Source organism: Pogona vitticeps, chromosome 3 (genome assembly GCF_051106095.1).
Source record: "Pogona vitticeps strain Pit_001003342236 chromosome 3, PviZW2.1, whole genome shotgun sequence".
Lineage (NCBI taxonomy): Eukaryota > Metazoa > Chordata > Lepidosauria > Squamata > Agamidae > Pogona > Pogona vitticeps.
Window position 1 is genome coordinate 107,881,936 of NC_135785.1, and position 17,669 is coordinate 107,899,604.

General features: G+C 40.0%; 1 protein-coding gene across 2 annotated transcripts in view; it reads left to right on the forward strand.

Moving 5' to 3' along the window:
• The first annotated feature begins 2,630 nt into the window (after positions 1 to 2,630).
• RASGEF1A (RasGEF domain family member 1A) overlaps positions 2,631 to 17,669 on the forward strand; it is a 304,991-nt gene continuing 289,952 nt past the window's right edge. For both annotated transcript variants that reach the window (XM_020802292.3, XM_020802294.3), the window contains exon 1: positions 2,631 to 2,843. The gene's annotated coding sequence lies outside the window, so the exon portion shown is untranslated. The remainder of the gene's footprint in view (positions 2,844 to 17,669) is intronic.

Genomic DNA, 17,669 nt, shown 5'->3' on the forward strand with positions numbered 1-17,669 from the left:
GCCATCAAGTCCAACCCCCTTGCTCAATGGAGAAATACAAATCAAAGGATGCTTTCAATTTGTATTTCAAATACTTGAAAAGTTTTTATTTGGAGGAGGGGCAGGATCTGTTCTCAGTCATTACAGGCACAGAACAATGGGCTCAAGTTAAAAGAAACCAGATTTCAGTTGAGTATCAGGAAAAACTTCCTAACTCTTAGAGCAGTACAGCAATGGAACCAATTACCTTTAGAGGTGGTGAGTGCTCCAACGCTTAAGGAATTCAAGAGAAATTTAGGCAACCACCTGGCAGACATCCTTTGATTTGTATTTCTCCATTGAGCAAGGGGGTTGGACCTGATGGCCAACTTCATTATTCTATGATTCTATGATTCTATAGAAGAAGAAGCACAAGAAGTAGCTATGGCAGATAATCCTGGACCAGGATGAATTGTAGGGGCTTGGGGACTTTCATCAGACCAGACTTATTGGCCCTCCCTAAAGGGTGTCAGTTGGATGAAGTCAGCGCTGTGAATTAGACTCCAGCCCCAGGCTAGAGACACTAGAAACCCAATGAATAGAGCTGGATCTCTACTGAGGACTGTCTGATAGGGGACTAGAGAAGACATCTGAGCCTTCCTATGAATCAGTAGAGACAGAGAATTGGAAGGGCACTTATGAGGGAACTGGAAAAGATCTTAAGAGCAGGTATATATACTGGAGACCGAGGCAAAGATCATCTGTACGATGGGGTTCACAATAATTATGTACACACATGGAAGCAGAACAGTGAACAAAGCTGACAGGGGAGAGGATTGATTTATTTGACATGGGGTGTTGGAGGACAATTCTACAGATAACATGGACTGCCAGAAAGATGGATAAGTGGGTGCTAGATGAAATCAAGCCTGCACTCTCTGTAAAAACAGCAATGACTGCACTGAGGCTATTGTTCTTTTAGGATGTCATGAAAAGACGCAACTCACTGGCAAAGACAACAATACTGGGGAAAGGTGACAGCAGCAGGAAAACAGGAAGAGTGAACATGAGATGGATTGATTCAACAAAGGAAGCCACAGTCTTGAGTTTTCAAGACCTCTCAAGGCTCTTAATGCTAGGATCCTTGGGAGGGCATTATAATAATCTTAGAACAGCAGACCTGGATGGGACCCTATGGATCATTGCGTCCGGCTCCTGTCAAGGAGACACAGTGGGGAATGAAACTCCCAACCTCTGGCTCCACATCCAGATACCTAAACCACTGAACTATCTAACAGTTGATGTCTAGGGGAGCAACAACTACAAGTATTTCAAGAGGAGCCCATATGATCTGTTTAAAAACTGCCAATCAAGGTTTTTGCCGCTGTATTCTTTACTAACTAAAGATTTTCACCAATTTCACAGGCAGCCCAGTTCATCTTATGGATTAATCTTTTTTCTTTCTGGCCAGTGGGTGCTTAGTCCCTTTGCTCTCCCTCTTTCTCCCTTACCTCACTGCCATTTATTCCCTTTTGCCTATGGCAACCTCACCTGAGTTCACCAGCAACATCACAATGCTGCATATGATCTGATGTCACTGACACACAGCAACATAGTCAGCAAGGCACAGATATCTTCAGGAATAAATTTAGCTCCAGATATGAGAATACCAAATGAGGTATCAAAATCAGAGTTTGGAAAAATTCCAGTTTTGGTCATGTTGGCTGGGGTGTTCGAAGGGTCCTGATTTCCAAGAGGTATGTTTTTCCCAATCCTGATGAAAATTTGCTAATATTTTAATAATAATCACATGCTGTCGAACCAATTCAGAGTTAGGGTGACTGTTCTAGAGTGGTCAAAATGACCAGATAGGTGGGGTATAAATAAAATAAAATAAAATAAAATAAAATAAAATAAAATAAAATAAAATTAAATTAAATAAAATTAAATAAATAAATAAATAAATAAATAAATAAATAAATAAATAAATAAATAAATAAATAAATAAATAAATAAATAAATAAATAAATAAATAAATGTTCTCAAGGCTTTCTAGATATAAAGCACTCAGAAGTGGTTGACCAATTCTCCTCTTCAGGGGGTGCACTGGGACTCTGCAGCTTGCCCAAGGCCACGCAGGCTGTCTCATGTCCTGGAAGGGCTCCTGGAAAACTGAACTCCCAAATGCTGTACTCCTCCTCACTCAAGTGTAGAAAGAGTCAGCTAACATTCTGCATGAGCTTAAATCTGAATTTAGGCATCTTTGATCCTAGACTCTGTCCATGGTACAGCTGTTGCTCCTAAGAACACCAGCACAAGGAGCCAGCCACGGGAACACTCTCACCATACACAAAGCAGAAATATTCACTTCTCCATCCTGAATCGCACAACCAGGCATCTGAATATGTTCTCGTCAAGCGTATCCTGGGAACTGATCTCCAATATTTTGCAGGGCTGGGAATATAAGACAAAAGCAGTTCTCTGTGTAGTATCCACCCAGCATCTCTGGAAAAGCAACTTTTCTAAGCAGTCCAGCATTCCCAGAAGTAATCAAGAGGCGGCAGAAGGAGAGCCCAGCTCACATGGTATCTTCCTATTCCAGTCTTGCTCTGCTCGTGCTTTTCTCCCACACCCTCCGCTTCTCGGCTTTCTCTGGCTGCCTGTGTCTTTCTTCACCTAACACTCCCCCTGCAGTCGGCTGCAGAATGGGACACGCTTGTTCCAGAGCCAGCCGGCAGCTGTCACATAGCGGAGGCAGCGAGCAGCCTGAGCAAAGAGTGAGCCTACTCTGTCATTTAGGATGACTCACAGGGAATTGGCATTAATTCCTCTCTTTCTTGTAGTGGACGGAGCGCAACCCCAAAGCTACGCTGGACCAGATCAAGGTAAGGCAGAACCGCAGCAGCAACAAAATGCATATCTTTCTATTTTGCTTCTCTCTCTCTTTTTAAGCAGCACATCTCTGGAGCTATGAAGAATGGCTCAGAGACTGACACTGGTATTCCCCACCTGGCATGGCATGCTAGGAACAATTCCTCCCCTGCTTTAGCCTCTGGGATGCTGCTGGAGAGCTCCACATGTATAAGGCTTCATGACAACCGGGAGATCCGAGCAGGAGGTGGCAGGCGCTATTCTTTCTCAAGTGGAACTTTTTTAAATGAAGGCTTTGCTCCCAAGCTTGGACAAAACAGAGAGAGAGAGACAGAAGATGCTTAACATTCCTAAACTCTCATCTCATGAAGTGCCATGAGGTTCAATTTTAGGGAATATGGCAGACCAGGGATCTATTCTCAGCGCAGCTGTGCAGCTTTGATGACTTAGGATTTCACTGAGCTCAGATTCCAGAGTTGAAAGAGGCACTTTGCTCTGTGCCATCCCCCCCCACCCTGCACCCCCATGTGTGAGTGTGTGTCTATGTATATATCTATATCCCTGGCAATCCAGAGCCTCCTGGGCGCAAATGGATCTCTGTAATTTATGCAGAGCACTTTCAAGGCTGCAGGGCATCTGAAAAAGCCCAGGGAAGCACAACCACCTCTGCTCTACCTTGTTGATACTGCTAAAACCCCTGGCACTGTGTTTTTAAAGAAAGAAAACACACACACATGCAGTCAAAAGCATTTAAGATTGGGAGGAGGGGATCATTCCTGGTTTTCTTAGCAGTAGGGAACCATTTTATGTTTTTGGATGTATTTCTTTTCTTCTCTTAGGATCTGGTTTCTGCTGCTAATGCTGACAGGTTGCACTGTATTTTATTTTTGATTTCCAACTGATAACTTGTTACTGCTTCTTCACTCTCTCTTCTTGAGTGAATCCTCTAGCAACTAGCCAAAAATATTTAAACAATTGTTACTGTGATATAATCCTTTCCTAAATTGTGTTGAATGCATGAAGAGGACCCATGCTCATTTTTGCTTGTTTTGGACCAAAAGTACTGGTTACTGTGATATAATCCTTTCCTGAATTGTGTTGAATGCATGAAGAGGACCCATGCTCATTTTTGCTTGTTTTGGACCAAAAGTACTGAATAAGTTTCTCCAACTCTAATCATAATGTGTTCCATGCCCTTCCCCCCCCTCTTTTAGCAAGTGTTTATTTGATATGCCATAAACGAAACCGGTTTGCAGTTTGATCTTTATTCGGTTTGGTCCCCCTGAGCCTGTTATGTATTGGAAATACAGTACTTCATAATCAGTGGAGGACTTACAAGCAATTAAATCTATTGGGCAGCAGCCTGCTTTTGCAATAATGAATGGTGTAGGGGTATACAGAGACTGGCTGTGGTTTATTATGGTGATTGTTTCCACTCTTCTATGTGAATCGGTACAAAGGAGCTTTCTGACTAGTTAATAAACCTGCTGATTGTTGCTGTACTGAGTGCATTTCGGAAATGAACAGTTGTCTCCTCCACTGGGGTAAAGATGTCAGTAACACATCCTCCGGTGTCCAGAGACACCGCAGCACACATTGAGACTGCTAGGTGCTGAAGGAAATCCTTGATATTGCCGTTGCAAGGCATGTGTATATGTGTTATGTTTTATTGCTTCAGTGGTGTTTTATTATCTTCTAGTGATCTATCGCTGGGCAGTGCTCTGAAGGCTTTTCGAATTGTACAGATGTCTTATTGCTTTAAGTAAATTTATTTTAAAGTACAGTATTCAGATGCAATGCTCACATGGTTTCATAACCTCAGGGTGGGTAATAGATTAAATCGTATATATCTCTAAATGGACATTTTAAAGATAGATTCGGAATATCTCAAACTCAAGGGTAACTAGCCTAGTTCTAGCCACCAGAAATAGTCTTGACTCGGGCAGGGGGCGTTCTATAGAATTTCCAAAAGGTGGCATATACTGGGCTTTCATGGGGAAGAGAGTTCCATAACTGGTGGGTAGCCATAACAAACACCCATATGCTAAATCAGCACACAGATCGCTTTACTAATAGTGCTTTCTTTGCTGACTACTAGAATTTAAATGGGACAGAGAAGAGGAGTCACTATCTTCGGGATGAGATCTCCAGGTCTCTAAGGGGTTTAGAATTCAAAACCTGGCACTGGATTGTGCCATGAGGCCTTGGGAAACCAAAGCTGTCTCTGGTGGTATCTTATGGTCTAACAAATATCCTTGGCAGGCCAAAGACCTCCGTGATAACCAAGGCTTTTGCAAAAGTCTTCAAGAAGAACCCCAGAGAAAGTGGAGTACAGTAGTCTAGTCTCAAGGTTACCATAAACTCTGTGATTATGCTTGAGAAAAAGGTGCACAGCATCCTCATAAAATGTCTTAGTGAAAGACTGTTGGCCTGGCCCCTGAAAAAGCCTCGTATTCAGGATTACTCCAAGGTTGTTTACTCAGAGGTTGGAAGCAACGGGACACAAGTAACATAGTTGTCGCCTTCCGTTTGGGATGATGACATTTGAAAAGGAGTGCAATGGGAGGGAACAAAACCAAGAGGGATGGGGGACAGTCCATGAAGTTAACTAGCTGATTTTAAAGTTAATTTTAAAATGACATTTTAAGGCATTTTAGAGTTGTTTTAAAGTAACAAGAAAGTAACAAGTATTGCAACCTGTTAACTTTTACAGCAATTGAAATGATAATGGTAACATATTATTGGAGGGGGAGGGGAATTCTGCAATGAGTTGTTTTGACTTATATTCCATCTCATCGTTCCTAGAGTACTCTTTGGGCAGTTTACAACATAATTATGCAAGCAAACCTTTGCCCCCCAAACCAGATGGGTACTCAATTTACCGACCTCGGAAAGGCAAAGTCAGCTTTGAGCCGGCTACCCGAATCCCTGGGATCAAACACACAGCTTGTGTGCAGAGTCTTGACTGCAGTACTGCAGTTTAGCCACTGCACCATAAGATTCTTGTATATGTAAGTATTTGAAGTAAACCATATGTGAGACATGGGCTGCACCATGAACCAATGTCACATCTGCCCCCTTTCCTTTGTAACAGGAAGGGTCATTTATCCTGCACTGTGATTTCATCTCTTTGCACATCCTTGTTGGTAGTCGGGGCACCCAGGAGAAATGGAAAACACACAATGTGTAGACATAACAGTACAGGGTAAGCGATCCTATATAAGAAAGGAAGATCTGGATCATATGAAGAGTTGGGCTCCAGCAAAGATCCAGCTTCTTCCCTCTCAGAGTTTTAGGAAAGGACCTGCCAAATGTTGCCTTAGGCTGCAATCCTCAATTACTTTACTTAACTACAAAAGAGCTCACAGCTGCTTAGGCAGGGCTTCAGGCCAGTCTCCTATCCAGGCAGTGACCAGAAGGAAGAAACCCTTGTAGCTTTAACAGTGTAAACACATTGGTTGTTCTTTTTTGGTTTGGTTTGGTTTCTTTGGATTTTGCCTGATATATTTTCTGGATTTCACTTTCCTCTCCTGCATTCCCACCTTCACGCCTCCTTGGTATAATGTGGCATGGTATAACGTTTGGTTCCGAGCTGTTTTTTATCATTCAGGATATTCCTTTGATAAATGTCACTTGTGCAGCTGATTGTCATCACCATTTTCCCTATTCAGTAAGGTGAATAGGAAATGTGTATGGAGACAGTTGTCCAGCTCCCTTCCCACGAAAAATTAGTTTGCTGATGGATAACTCTGAAACCTGCTAATATTCTAGGCAGTTTGGGGGTGCTTGCGTCTTTCCACTACAGAAACAAAGGGAGGGAAGGAACCATTTATTGCCTGTAAGAACTTAGGCACCTTCTTCAATTCAGTCTTGAATGAGTCTTTACCGTAAATGACAATGTCAGTTCCTGTTTGCCATGAATATAGTGTGCAAAAACCGTTCATAAAGGAGCTTGATGTTTATCAATCCACTATCAGCTGTTTTCCCCATGGTTCTTTTTAGCTGAAAAAAACAGAGTCTATTGAAATGTAGACGACTCAATGCGATAACATTTCATTTGTAACTTGGCAACCAAGGAAGAGAAGAAAAAAAATCATGTTGCAATAAAATATCACAAATGCAATCCTAGGATTGACTGGCCCTGTTCCCAGAGAGATGATCTCTAGAAAAAGAAATCATTGTAAGGTTGCAGTTCTAATCCAACCTCTCCTGTACTTAGTTGAACCGAGTAGCCGTGTACATGATTGCTTTGCTGATCTGCAAGACGGTGGATCTGCAAGGAAGGTCTGCAAGATGGTGAATGGTGGATCACAAAGGAACACAACTAGCCATTTCTTCTAAAGAGCCCAGTCAGAGACTGCATAGCAGATCAAGCCTTTGGTGCTACTGAATTGAAAGATTCCTTTTTCACATTGATTATTGACTTATTTGTTTTCTCCAGTGCCGTCAAATCTTATTTGATAATATGAAATGAAAAATAATTTTTTAAAAAGGTGTTTTTTACATTTCTCCTTGTTGAGAAGTCAGCCATTTTTCGTCCATTTTGTCCCCATTTATCTTGGTATATAATTTTAAAGTGGCAGATGGAGAAACAGCAGCAGTAAAATTGGAAAAACAGAACAAAGGAAGTTTTAAATGTCCAAGAAAAGAAAAAAGAAAAAGAAGCATTTTCTCTTGTTTGACTCTGGAATTAATACACAGTGGTGCCTCGCAAGATGATGTTAATTCGTTCCATGAAAAACGCTATCTTGTGAAAACATTGTCTTGCGAAACGCGGTTCCCCATTGGAATGCATTGAAATCTATTTAATGCGTTCCAATGGAAAAATCGTCGTCTTGCGAAAATCGTCCATAGAAAACATCATCTTGCAAAGTGCAACAGTGATCGCAAAAACCAATCATCTTGTGGATTAATCGTCCCGCAAGGCAATCGTCTTGCGAGGCACCACTGTAGTATTTAGCACCACGTACAACAGGAGGAAGGCATGCTCCATTCAAACCAGTCTAACATGGGATGAGCTGAGGCTAGGGAGAGAACCCATCCACAAATGTTACAGAATTAACAGCAAAGATCTCAGAATAGGTCATGGAATAGGTTACAAGCAGATGAACAAAACAGGTTCTGAAATATTCCCTATGGGTATCAGACATTTTATTTGAGAAAAACCAAAGCTCAGTTGATATGTACGATCCCAGGCAAGTCTCATGGTTTGCAGGACTCTTGGGTGAAGGTACAGGGAATGTACATGAAGAGCACTCTGTCACAGAACCATTAACTGTTCTTCTCACTGAAAGTCCACACACTGCTCTCTTTGCCTTCTCTGTGAAACATTAAGCAGAACACATATATTTGGTTAGTTGGTAAGCCAATTTCCATTAAGGGCCATTTCAAGAGTCAGCATCCTGTAATATTACCTCCTCTTCTGCTCTTTCACATCTTCTTAAAATTCTGAGATCTCTTGAGTAAGGAAACAGCTGGTAGCACATAACCAAGTTGAGAGTACAGTTTATAGTTGCATTATTGGTGGTCAGGCTTTTGGCCTTTTTGTAGTGAAATGGGGGGGACTCAGTTGTCAAGTTTGACATAGGGTCATCGTTCAGGTACTTTCAAGGCAGAGATTAGGAAAAAGTATCCTGCAGCATTTGGGATACAGTACTATTACTATGGCTAATCAATTTCACCTCATCCTTCAAGAATGAAGCTTGATAAAACTGGTAAGAATTCATCAAAGAGTAATATTCTTAGCCCTGAGCATCACATTTCAAGGAGACAGTAGACAAATAGGAAGAAATTCAGAATAGAGTTGTGCAGATAATGAAAAAGATAGTCTCCAACAACATAAGCGAAACTCAAGATACTAATGTAGAGTAAGTTTACAAAGTCTTTAAAGCATAACTTTGTATATCTGAGGCAGATATCATTGAAAACTTTTCTCACTGTGTTGTTCTGTATCCCACTTTATGGACAACTTCAACTGTTAGGATGATACAGGAATAAATTCAAAATACTGTAAATATAAAATAAATATAAAAGAGTGAATATCTGCCATCTGTATTTCTGCCTGAAATAATATTCTTGTTTGATATGTCTACAAAATTATAATCTTTTATATTAAAAAACAAACAAACAAACAAACAAACAAGAAAGCACCATGACAGATAATGGTGTGGCTGCCAGAATTTGGGCAAAATATATACAAAGTACAGTATTTTAAGGCAAAACAGAATTTGTAATGTGCTGGGCTTTTTAACTTAACTTTCACCATATAAATGAAAGCCATTTCCCAACATTAACATAGCTAGTTTTGACATTACTATACCAGTACATGGATGGCTATCTCTGGTTGACTGGTGGACCTACCTCCTAGATTCGTCTATTCCTTCCTTCCTTCCTTCCTTCCTTCCTTCCTTCCTTCCTTCCTTCCTTCCTTCCTTCCTTTGTATCAGAGCACTGCACAATTTAAAATTATGGATATATAAGAAATAAAGGTAAAATTAAAAATAAATTAAATGTTAACATAATTAGACTATTTTTTACCAGAAGCAGGCTACTTCTATAGCATTATCTCATTCATTTTCTAGATCTTTTGTACAGATTGTGGGGCATAAAACTGCATGCATGTAAGTGCTACATTGACTGAATTTCTCCACAGTCACAGAAAATATGTCCTATATGCAAGTAGCCCCATTTTACTTGGTTATTCTTTCATCTTCCTACTTTACTTTGAAGTCTATTAAGTGACTTCCAGATGGTCTCTCCAATGAAATAGGTGTATGGCATTTATAATGTTGAACAAAAGCAAAAATAACAGAAAAACAAATGTGTTGTGGCACTTTTAGAGAAACACGTGTTCATTTCAATGTGAACTATCCTGGACTGCGATCCCCTTCTAGAGTCCAAAGAAATGGATTGTAACCTACAAAAAGTCATGCTGTGGTAAATTTGTTCATCTTAAAGGTACCACAATAAGATGGTTTTTCTTTTGTTCTGTTGCTGGAACAGGCTAACACAGCTACCTCCACAAAATATGCAGCTGAAGTTACCATGCAATTGAAGTTATCCATTCCACATTAGAAATACCCAATTGACCACCAATATATAAAATGACAAAAGTTAGAAGGGACTGCTCATGTCATCTGGCCCAACACTGAAGTATTTAAAAGAAACTTTCTGTTTAGCAATTTAAAGGAAAAGATATTGTGCCTAGGAGCTTTAAGGACTTTCAGCAATCAATTTTCTGTGGTAAATAATTTCCAGTGAAAAAGAGGCAATTTAATGTATATTTTGAAAACATACTTTTACTTCAATAAAAATATATTGAGGAATGGATTTGGTAAGAAATCGTGGCTATTCATGTAAGAAGCTGAGTTCTATGAAAAACACTTCGAGAATTCTGAAAGAATTTATATTACTAAATCCACCTGGCATAAATTTTGATAGACTTACAAATTTACCTATTAAGGATAGCATTTTTATTCATGTATCTTCTAGGGCCTGTAAATTTAGCAGCAGAAGTGGCTCGATTTCTTACTAGAGTCAATATTTCTGCGTGCATGTGCTTCTTTCTTCTTCTACAACCAACTGGTTCACTTGTCAACTTTTTTGAGAGCAGAGAAAAATGTTAGCATAAGATTAAGAAACAAGTCCTGCAGTGGAATTTCAAACATTAAAGATTTGTGAACAAAATGAATTTCTTCCTTGTCCCTGCTGCCAAGTCATACATTAAGGCTATGCATACTATTTCTATATATTACTGTAAATATTATAGTAACTATATAGGATATACATGTAGGCTAGAGCCTTGCTTTCTTGGCTTATAAAAGTAGCCCGAATGGGACTGGTAGAGTGTAAAATACCAGAATATCTTAAGAAGGCAGTACTAAGACCTTTGTTTAAATAATAGAATTTTTTAAAAAAAGAAACACCCCACTGTATTGGATAACTATCAGCCAGTCTCCAATAATCCATTTCCGGGCAAGGTCTTCGAGCATGAATTAGATCCATTTCAGTCTAGCTTCAGGCTTGGTTACAGAACAGAGACTGCCTTGGTAGATGACCTGCATCAGGAATTGGAGTGACTCAGCTTCCCTGTGCCTTGATTCACAGCCTAGGTTATGGCTGTACTTGTAGAGTTGCTCATGTGAACGTTCTGAATTGTTTTGGTGCCCATATCCACAGTGGCACTCAATCCAATGCACTTTGATATGTGCGTCCACGGTCCACAGCCCACTTTCCTGTGATGTCACACACCTCTCAGCAATCTTCAGCTCTCAGTTTTCTTTCTTTCTTTCTTTCTTTCTTTCTTTCTTTCTTTCTTTCTTTCTTTCTTTCTTTCTTTCTTTCTTTCTTTCTTTCTTTCTTTCTTTCTTTCTTTCTTTCTTTCTTTCTTTCAGTCTGTGCAGAGGTGATCTAGTGCTAAATTAATATATCAGTGCAATGATTAACACTATGTGTGGTAGTCTGTTTTTTTTAATTAAAAAAAAATACTCCAGGGCTACTAGGGAGAAAGACTGAGGGCATGGGTTTTCCTGCTGTCCCAGAACATCACATTCCAGCTTAATACATCACCACAACACCGCACAGAGTCACGCATCATTCTGTTCTTTTGTAGAATAAAACAAATGATCATATAGGGAAAACACAGTCCATATCATTCTAGCTTTTAAAAAAAGTAGAAGCCCTCAGTGTCATGGGAGAAAACTCGGAAGCAGAAAGGGCTAGGTTGATTCTCATTGACCTTTGCATCATGTGTTCATTGAAAAATACTTTAAATTCACCCATGCCAACTATACAGCAAATTCTGAAACATTTGTCAATGCAGCTGCAGTCTTGACGTTCTTATTTAAAGAAGACAAAAATTACTATGTTTAATGGATTGTATCTATTCCCCTATCTCCAGAAGTTGCATTATAACCTTGAACTAGGAAAATGCAGGACAGCAGTGTAATCCCTAAATCAGAGCAATTACTGTGAAAAGTCACAGAAGACATATGTGTTCATTTTTGAGAAGGTAGATTAGTGGTACATTAGCTAGTTCTGTTTAGCCATTAATGAAATGGTAAATACTGTAGTATAGTTTACAAGTTATGGTAAGCACAAATAGTTTGAAATATAGCATCACTTACAAAGGAAGATAAATTTCAAATAGTTCCTGCCCATTCATTTGTTCTCTACTGTGAGTCAAGATGCAGCAAACTGTGCAACTGTAATTGAATTAAATCTAATCCTGGGCAAGAACAGAAATTACTTTCATAAAGCAAATATGCAAATAGCCTCAAGCATATATCATACATCCCTTTTAATTATTAGCCAGGGCCTTCCTTAAGAGGACGCTAGTAATCAAACATCTGTGAGGTAGCAAATGCAGCTACCTAAGCATTCACCATCCAAAAAGTATCTAAGTGAAACAGAGGGCAACTCTGTGACCCAGAGCAGGAATCTGGTAGACTTTAGAAATCATGTAGAAACATCTGATTTGGTATTGCACCGTGGTGTATCATTCATCTTTCCTATCAGTTAAGAACTATAATATACAAAGCTAAGAGCAGAATCCTATATACTCACGTTGGATTGCAACATTTGGTGGGTGTCCTGCTGATGGAGCCCATGACATGCTGTTGACATACATATATGCTGGCAGGGGGGAAAGAGCTGTTCAGTTGATGAAATGCTTAAAATGGAACGATGGTGGGGGAGACATGGGCAGCATAGGAATTGAGCACAATTAGCCTTTCCATTCATGGCTATACTCCCGCCCTTCCACAGCTGGCAAAGGTGCTCAAGAAATCATATTCCTTATCTGCATCTCCCAGATACAACTGTGGACTGAACATTGTTATCCTTTGGATCTTGTTGTTCTTAGAATCATGGTAACATTTCTTCTCAAGACAAAAGTGTTACAAATAGGGATGGAAAGAATACTCATTAGATTCCTCCTTACATATATAATTATCTTAGAACTGCAAAGTTGGAAGGGACCTTATGGATCATCGAGTCCAGCCTCTCTTCGGGAGGCACAGTGGATAATCAAACTCCCAACCTCTGCTCCACAGCCAGATACCTAAACCACGGAGCTATTTCTCCAAGAGTTTTGCAGTTTGTGTAAAATGCACATGAGGCAGTCTTGGCAAAACTAATGTACTTCCCCCTTTTTAAGCAAAGCATTCACACAGTAAACCCAGAAGCATTAGTTGATTGTTAAAAAGAGAGGCAAAGAAACAGGGATGTGGACTCAAGCCACAGGACTCACTGTCAAGTTGGAATTAAGTCGCACTGGCAATTCAACTCAAATTTTTCTCAATGACTCGGACTTGACTGGTGACTCAAAACCCACCTACTGCCTCTTTTTTCTCGGGGAAAAAAGTTTGTTTTTAACAGGGACTCAGACTTGAGTCTTGCTACTCAGACCCAAAGACTTGCCAACATCCCTGCAAAGAAACATCCCATGCTTCAGATTTTTAGAAGTCCATGAAACAACACAACAGCAACCACCGTTTTACACAACAGCTTCAAGTTATGCAACTGGTGTAAAACCACTGAGTCAGAAGTACAAGCAACTATTTCACCCTCTTGCTGGATGAGGATGAAAAAATGAAAATCCTTTTCTTTGCAAAGGTAAGAGAGACAAGGATTTAACATCCCAATTCCTTAAAAAGCCCCTCCTGTTTAGAAAGCTGCTTCTTATGGTCGTCCCTCCAAGAGGCCGGAGAGGTTGGCCTCCACTGTGGCTCTAGTGAACTGCTATTAGAAGCAATGGGACATGATGACAGACCATTCCCCCCTGAGACAATGTATAGGGGAGAGAAGATAGCTGTCCCATCTGCACAATATTATTGGGAGAGATAGCACTTTTTCTTGTCCAGTTGCTCTTGGAGGCATTTTTAGTCTGATTTTGAATGCTGTCGCAGCAGTAGCTGCTTAGAGCAGCTCTTATCTGCAAAAAATAAAATCAGTGGGGAATGCTTTTAAAAAGCTGCCTTTGAACTACAGCTTTGGACCATCAAATGCATAACTGTATTTAAATGTGCACACAGTTTAAAAAAACCCACCAAAGATTAAAACAGGAACAAGACGGAAAGCAATATATCTCAGAACTGCAGAGCTAGAAAGGACATTTGGATCATCCAGTCCAGCCCCTGTCAAGGAGGCACAGTGAGGAATCGAACTCTCAACCTCTGGCTCCAGAGCCAGATGCCTAAGACACTGAAACACTAAAACAACATTGGGAACAAATGCATGCAAAAGGATGCATAATAAAAGCACACCATCACTTGTATATATTCCATGCATCAGGAGATTGTTGTAACACAGATTACAAGATATGCTAAGAGTGTCTATCATTCTCTGTGTTCATGTCATGTGCTTTCACAACTCGCAAAGCAAACTACAGGAAAACACCTTTTGCCCCCAAAGCCTGATCTAAACATTGGAATATATTGCTAACCCTTCTTTGTTTAGAACCCTAACAGGTACTTGGGACTCCAGTGACAACTGCCAGACATGTTTCTGGAGCAACCACAAAGTACTAGTGGAACCTAGACACACCAATAAGAAAGGGTAAGGGAACAATGATGCTGGGAACTTTTGTGTGTCTCTCCACCTCTGCCTCTTAGATATATGGGAATACTGTCCCTTGTCCGAACTCTGACACTCTTCCTCAGCACCAGTAGGGTGCAGTGCCTTGTCCACACAGATAGGCCACTAGCAAACACTAGGCATTCCCTTTTAAAATTGTTGGCCCATATAGGGTTGGGGGGGGGGAATATGTTCACAGTGAGTACAGTCTCCCATTTTCTCAGTGTAGAAGAGACTGAAGTATGAACTGTGCCTGAGAACTGAAATGGCACCAGTCTCCCAAAATCACTTAAGTTCTATTCAGGCATTACTTATCACATTCAAGCATACAAGGGAAGATCTACTCCCCCTCCTCTATTGTTACTTCTCTATCTGCAGAGAAGTTTCTGCTCATGTTTAGGAGGATCCCTGTATTGACAAGAGCCTGATTATTCTATCTTAATATTAGAGTGAACCAAATAAGTAACACTAAATAGGGCTGTATTCCTGCTTTTAATTTATTTAATAAAAAAGTGGGGTATACAATTTTGAAAGAATTACATCCACATCCATCCATCCATCCATCCACACAGCATCCAGCTTCTGAGAATATAAACTTCAGATGCTAATTATCACAGGTGACATTATCTATTCATTTCCTGTTGCTCTCCACAGGTCATTCTTCCATAGATATGGAATTCATCTGTTCCATGTACAGTGGTGCCTCGAATAGCGATGTTAATGCGTTCCGCAAAAAACATCGCTATTTGATTTCTTCGCTATTTAAAACGCGGTTTCCCATTGAAATGCACTGAAAGCCGGCTAATCCGTTCCAATAGGAACGAATTGCCGTTGCTATTCAAAAATCTCCATGGGAAACATTGCTAATCAAAACGCAGTTCCCCCATTGAAATGCCATTGTCCAGATGACATTAACAGCCATGCACTCCCCCAACAGTCATTATCTTCTACTCTTTTAGTTGGAAATGACTCATGATCTGAACAATGGGGCACAGAGAGAAAGAGAGAGAGAGAGAGAGAGAATTTGAGATTAGACACACACCCCAAATATCCCTGAATCAGCCGGGCAGTATGAAAGAGATGGAATTTTACCTTCTAGATTTTACAGAAACTAATCAGACTGTTTACATTGAATGCTGTGCTGTTTCTGAAAGCAGAAATAGTAAAGCTCTCACAGAAATTTATCAAAAGAACCTCACATTACTTTAATGAAAAAGAAGATAAATCAATCCATTTAAAAGAAATTAAATTAAAGAACACACTTCACTTTGAAATAGCACCCCAACAGCAGGGCTCACTTTTTGCTAAACCACCTCCCACTAGCTGAGGTTAGCCATCCTTTTGTCTCATTGTCTTCTGACATTGTTATAATAATGGTTTGACAATTAGTTACAAAAAGCACTTATTTGTCTTCACTCCTGTTAAGTCCTTTTGAAATCTTGTGAAGTGCAGAATAAATTATTTTAATGTTGACTAATTTTGATATTCAAATTAGGATTTTTTAAAAAATTTCTTTCTCTCTCTCTCTCTCTCACACACACACAGATGCAATCCCACAGCACATTATAATCAGTAGATTCCACACGACACCCAATATATTCAGAACTCAGAGGAATGAATTACAATTTCTGATGAGAATACACACAGGAGAGAGGAGGGCACACAGATTACCATGCTTTGGACCTTAACACAGTTAAATCAACTTTGCCCAGATTTCCATTTCATTTACCCTGGCTAAACATGAAGAATAACAACCCACAATATACAGTATGCATTAATAAACTTACTTTAAATGAAGGGTTTATAAAGATGTTAGAACCCAGTTGTAACATTGGCTGCCATCGTCATAATGAAAGTAACCAAGGATTCTAGCTTGCGTCAGTGGCATGCAATGATTTAACTATATTACCATATCTTATTCTTTGTAAAATACTCACTGGGACTTAAACTGGAAAAAAGAAATAATATATACCTTTCAGCTTGCACATTAAGCAAAAGCTTAAGTGAGCTCTCCTCAAAATGTTTTTTAAGCCTATTCTCACTCTATCGTCATAGAAAAAGAACATGAGGATCCCTGGGGCCTCGTGCTACGCCTACATACTGTACGGGACTCCAAAAATGAAAAGATGTTTTGAGAGAGAGATGATAATACCAGAGTGGAACTGTACAGAAGGATTTGCAGTTCCAGGGACAGGGTGGTAATGAAAACCGTTTCCTTCCCCATCTCCCTTGCCATGCTCTGCAAAGTCAATCTTCAGCATTTCCTTTCTCCTGGATTTTTGTCAAAGTAAGCATGGAAGAAAAAAAAACGATATGAAAACTGCAGGAAGACCATGCACAAGTGGGTGGGGGCATGCCTTTGGAAGGAGACACAGAAGGAGGAGGAGAAAGGAAAAAGAGGACACAAGAAATCTAAACGAAACAAAGTGTCTTTTACTCTTTCTGTAAGAAATAAAGAGCACCACGCTGCAGTAAGAGCATGTTATGCAATCTCTTTAGACCAGAAAGAATCACTTCCGAGTGTATGTGACATTTCAATAGCAAGAAGCTTGCATGGCATTTTCATTGTGGTGTAAGGTTTTGGCTGGTACATCCATCATGGATGGAGAGAATGAAGCCATTTTACAAAGGGTATCTCGTTGGTTTTGTTCTATTTCAAGTGAACCCTGATTGGGAATGGGAAAGTGTTTCGATGGATTCAGCAGTCTGGAGGAAACCAGCGTTTTCATACTACCAAGACTCGTTGCCAAAGAAATGAACTTGCAACTCTGTGAGACTTACAGAGGCCTTCTGGAAAGTCAAGTGTGTACAAAACAACTGGCAATGGCTAAAATGCACAGAATTGAAACAAAAACCAACACACTGATTGTACACATCTAAAATGCACATATGAACATGCTTTAGTAAATGGGGCAATGTTGTCCAAGTAGGTAAAATGCATGTATGAACAACAGCCATAATGTATCTTTAAAATACACTAAAAGAACAGTCTCACCATCTGTTTTGAATGGGGGGGGAAGAGAGATTTAAAAGCCAGGAAACTGACAAATAGTGACATTGGGTGGTCATCTGAGAGACCCCAGGAGGACCATGTATCAAGACTCCTCAGTGGCACCTGTCTCACTCCCCACCTTGGTATAGAACATGTAACATTTTTGAGAAATCTTTCACTTATAGGACCATATACCTACATTTCCTCCTACTGTGGGGGCTGACCAGCACCACAGTTATTGATTCTTCCCTGCTGCTATCTACCAAGCCTATCT